The sequence below is a fragment of the Styela clava genome, unplaced genomic scaffold (genome assembly GCF_964204865.1).
Source record: "Styela clava unplaced genomic scaffold, kaStyClav1.hap1.2 HAP1_SCAFFOLD_61, whole genome shotgun sequence".
NCBI classification, from domain to species: domain Eukaryota; kingdom Metazoa; phylum Chordata; class Ascidiacea; order Stolidobranchia; family Styelidae; genus Styela; species Styela clava.
In genome coordinates, this window is record NW_027556545.1 from 2,501 (window position 1) to 7,500 (window position 5,000).

General features: G+C 54.7%; 1 non-coding gene across 1 annotated transcript in view; it reads right to left on the reverse strand.

Moving 5' to 3' along the window:
* The window catches only part of LOC144418861 (small subunit ribosomal RNA), a 1,810-nt gene extending 776 nt beyond the window's left edge, over positions 1 to 1,034 (reverse strand). The window contains exon 1 of the ribosomal RNA XR_013473703.1: positions 1 to 1,034. This exon is cut by the window's left edge and continues 776 nt beyond it. This is a non-coding gene — a ribosomal RNA (small subunit ribosomal RNA).
* Positions 1,035 to 5,000: the final 3,966 nt, after the last annotated feature.

A 5,000-nucleotide genomic window follows, 5' to 3' on the forward strand; every position in this document is an offset into this window, starting at 1 on the left:
TCGTTTATAGTCAGAACTAGGACGGTATCTGATCGTCTTCGAACCTCTGACTTTCGCTCTTGATTAAAGAAAACATTCTTGGCGAATGCTTTCGCAGTAGTTCGTCTTCCGCCGATCCAAGAATTTCACCTCTAACGGCAGAGTACGGACGCCCCCGTCTGTCCCTCTTAATCATTACCTCGTGCTCCGAAAACCAACAAAATAGAACCGAGGTCCTATTCCATTATTCCATGCAACACTATGCAGGCGAACAGCCTGCTTTGAACACTCTAATTTTTTCAAAGTAAACTTATCGGCCACCGCCGACACTCAGTCAAGAGCACCGACGGAGAACCGAAGGTGAGGCGAACGCAACCAGTGACACGCCTTGCGACGGACCGGCGGCGCTCGCCCAAAATCCAACTACGAGCTTTTCAACCGCAACAACTTTAGCATACACTGTTGGAGCTGGAATTACCGCGGCTGCTGGCACCAGACTTGCCCTCCAATGGATACTCGTTAAGAGTTTTAGGATGTACTCATTCCAATTACAGGGCCTCGTTAGAGTCCTGTATTGTTATTTTTCGTCACTACCTCCCCGTGTCGGGAATGGGTAATTTGCGCGCCTGCTGCCTTCCTTGGATGTGGTAGCCGTTTCTCAGGCTCCCTCTCCGGAATCGAACCCTGATTCCCCGTTACCCGTTATCACAAAGGTAGGCACGTAGCGTACCTTCGACAGTTGATAGGGCAGACACTTGAATGATACGTCGTCGGTGCAGAGACCGTACGATCCGCGTGGTTATCCAGAGTCATCAAACGTCACAGGACGAACCCGGTCGGTTTTGATCTGATAAAAGCGCGCCTCCCGAAGTCGGCGCTTAATGCATGTATTAGCTCTAGAATTACCACAGTTATCCACTTCGCTTACGAGACCAAATAAACCAAGACTGATTTAATGAGCCATTCGCAGTTTCGCTTTACGAGAACTCGTACTTGCACCTGCATGGCTTAATCTTTGAGACAAGCATATCACTACTGGCAGGATCAACCAGATAGCTGCGACAGCTGCGCTCGGCCCTTGCTGGGCCGCCCGGCGCGTGCTCGTCGCATTCGTTTAAGACCGAGGCGATCGCCTGCGGCCGTACTCGGCTTCGACAGTCGCTGGCCGCGACGTCCACGCTCTCGCCGGCAGTGCCAGGCGGAGCGATTTGCGTTTTTTCTTTGCTCGCCCTCTCTCGGGCTCGATCCATTCAGTTTCGCACAAACAAGAGCTCTGCCGGCCGCCTGCAGCGGTGCCTAAAACCCGGGCATAACAATGCGACCGTTCTGCTAGGCCGACAAGCGCTCAAGCCAGACGCTCGATCGAACGCCCCCTACATATTAGTCGAGACAACGGCTCGCTCATTAGCATCGCGTTTGTACTTTAACTTTTTTCGGCTCGGCTTCTTTCGACGCCGATGCCGGCGACGCAGCACTCTCTCGCCCGCCAGCCACCGAGAAAAGGGTGCGCTCCGACCGGCCCCGCACCGCTCTTTCTTGGCTCATTCGAAATTACTGTCTTTCGCTCTGACATGCCTTACCTAGGGTTAGGTTAGTATGCTTGCACGTTTGTACTTTAACTTTTTTCGGCTCGGCTTCTTTCGACGCCGATGCCGGCGACGCAGCACTCTCTCGCCCGCCAGCCACCGAGAAAAGGGTGCGCTCCGACCGGCCCCGCACCGCTCTTTCATGGCTCATTCGAAATTACTGTCTTTCGCTCTGACATGCCTTACCTAGGGTTAGGTTAGTATGCTTGCACGTTTGTACTTTAACTTTTTTTGGCTCGGCTTCTTTCGACGCCGATGCCGGCGACGCAGCACTCTCTCGCCCGCCAGCCACCTAGAAAAGGGTGCGCTCCGACCGGCCCCGCACCGCTCTTTCTTGGCTCATTCGAAATTACTGTCTTTCGCTCTGACATGCCTTACCTAGGGTTAGGTTAGTATGCTTGCACGTTTGTACTTTAACTTTTTTCGGCTCGGCTTCTTTCGACGCCGATGCCGGCGACGCAGCACTCTCTCGCCCGCCAGCCACCGAGAAAAGGGTGCGCTCCGACCGGCCCCGCACCGCTCTTTCATGGCTCATTCGAGTTTACTGTCTTTCGCTCTGACATGCCTTACCTAGGGTTAGGTTAGTATGCTTGCACGTTTGTACATTAACTTTTTTCGGCTCGGCTTCTTTCGACGCCGATGCCGGCGACGCAGCACTCTCTCGCCCGCCAGCCACCGAGAAAAGGGTGCGCTCCGACCGGCCCCGCACCGCTCTTTCTTGGCTCATTCGAAATTACTGTCTTTCGCTCTGACATGCCTTACCTAGGGTTAGGTTAGTATGCTTGCACGTTTGTACATTAACTTTTTTCGGCTCGGCTTCTTTCGACGCCGATGCCGGCGACGCAGCACTCTCTCGCCCGCCAGCCACCGAGAAAAGGGTGCGCTCCGACCGGCCCCGCACCGCTCTTTCATGGCTCATTCGAAATTACTGTCTTTCGCTCTGACATGCCTTACCTAGGGTTAGGTTAGTATGCTTGCACGTTTGTACTTTAACTTTTTTTGGCTCGGCTTCTTTCGACGCCGATGCCGGCGACGCAGCACTCTCTCGCCCGCCAGCCACCTAGAAAAGGGTGCGCTCCGACCGGCCCCGCACCGCTCTTTCTTGGCTCATTCGAAATTACTGTCTTTCGCTCTGACATGCCTTACCTAGGGTTAGGTTAGTATGCTTGCACGTTTGTACTTTAACTTTTTTCGGCTCGGCTTCTTTCGACGCCGATGCCGGCGACGCAGCACTCTCTCGCCCGCCAGCCACCGAGAAAAGGGTGCGCTCCGACCGGCCCCGCACCGCTCTTTCTTGGCTCATTCGAAATTACTGTCTTTCGCTCTGACATGCCTTACCTAGGGTTAGGTTAGTATGCTTGCACGTTTGTACTTTAACTTTTTTTGGCTCGGCTTCTTTCGACGCCGATGCCGGCGACGCAGCACTCTCTCGCCCGCCAGCCACCTAGAAAAGGGTGCGCTCCGACCGGCCCCGCACCGCTCTTTCTTGGCTCATTCGAAATTACTGTCTTTCGCTCTGACATGCCTTACCTAGGGTTAGGTTAGTATGCTTGCACGTTTGTACTTTAACTTTTTTCGGCTCGGCTTCTTTCGACGCCGATGCCGGCGACGCAGCACTCTCTCGCCCGCCAGCCACCGAGAAAAGGGTGCGCTCCGACCGGCCCCGCACCGCTCTTTCATGGCTCATTCGAAATTACTGTCTTTCGCTCTGACATGCCTTACCTAGGGTTAGGTTAGTATGCTTGCACGTTTGTACTTTAACTTTTTTTGGCTCGGCTTCTTTCGACGCCGATGCCGGCGACGCAGCACTCTCTCGCCCGCCAGCCACCTAGAAAAGGGTGCGCTCCGACCGGCCCCGCACCGCTCTTTCTTGGCTCATTCGAAATTACTGTCTTTCGCTCTGACATGCCTTACCTAGGGTTAGGTTAGTATGCTTGCACGTTTGTACTTTAACTTTTTTCGGCTCGGCTTCTTTCGACGCCGATGCCGGCGACGCAGCACTCTCTCGCCCGCCAGCCACCGAGAAAAGGGTGCGCTCCGACCGGCCCCGCACCGCTCTTTCATGGCTCATTCGAGTTTACTGTCTTTCGCTCTGACATGCCTTACCTAGGGTTAGGTTAGTATGCTTGCACGTTTGTACATTAACTTTTTTCGGCTCGGCTTCTTTCGACGCCGATGCCGGCGACGCAGCACTCTCTCGCCCGCCAGCCACCGAGAAAAGGGTGCGCTCCGACCGGCCCCGCACCGCTCTTTCTTGGCTCATTCGAAATTACTGTCTTTCGCTCTGACATGCCTTACCTAGGGTTAGGTTAGTATGCTTGCACGTTTGTACATTAACTTTTTTCGGCTCGGCTTCTTTCGACGCCGATGCCGGCGACGCAGCACTCTCTCGCCCGCCAGCCACCGAGAAAAGGGTGCGCTCCGACCGGCCCCGCACCGCTCTTTCATGGCTCATTCGAAATTACTGTCTTTCGCTCTGACATGCCTTACCTAGGGTTAGGTTAGTATGCTTGCACGTTTGTACTTTAACTTTTTTTGGCTCGGCTTCTTTCGACGCCGATGCCGGCGACGCAGCACTCTCTCGCCCGCCAGCCACCTAGAAAAGGGTGCGCTCCGACCGGCCCCGCACCGCTCTTTCTTGGCTCATTCGAAATTACTGTCTTTCGCTCTGACATGCCTTACCTAGGGTTAGGTTAGTATGCTTGCACGTTTGTACTTTAACTTTTTTCGGCTCGGCTTCTTTCGACGCCGATGCCGGCGACGCAGCACTCTCTCGCCCGCCAGCCACCGAGAAAAGGGTGCGCTCCGACCGGCCCCGCACCGCTCTTTCTTGGCTCATTCGAAATTACTGTCTTTCGCTCTGACATGCCTTACCTAGGGTTAGGTTAGTATGCTTGCACGTTTGTACTTTAACTTTTTTTGGCTCGGCTTCTTTCGACGCCGATGCCGGCGACGCAGCACTCTCTCGCCCGCCAGCCACCTAGAAAAGGGTGCGCTCCGACCGGCCCCGCACCGCTCTTTCTTGGCTCATTCGAAATTACTGTCTTTCGCTCTGACATGCCTTACCTAGGGTTAGGTTAGTATGCTTGCACGTTTGTACTTTAACTTTTTTCGGCTCGGCTTCTTTCGACGCCGATGCCGGCGACGCAGCACTCTCTCGCCCGCCAGCCACCGAGAAAAGGGTGCGCTCCGACCGGCCCCGCACCGCTCTTTCATGGCTCATTCGAAATTACTGTCTTTCGCTCTGACATGCCTTACCTAGGGTTAGGTTAGTATGCTTGCACGTTTGTACTTTAACTTTTTTTGGCTCGGCTTCTTTCGACGCCGATGCCGGCGACGCAGCACTCTCTCGCCCGCCAGCCACCTAGAAAAGGGTGCGCTCCGACCGGCCCCGCACCGCTCTTTCTTGGCTCATTCGAAATTACTGTCTTTCGC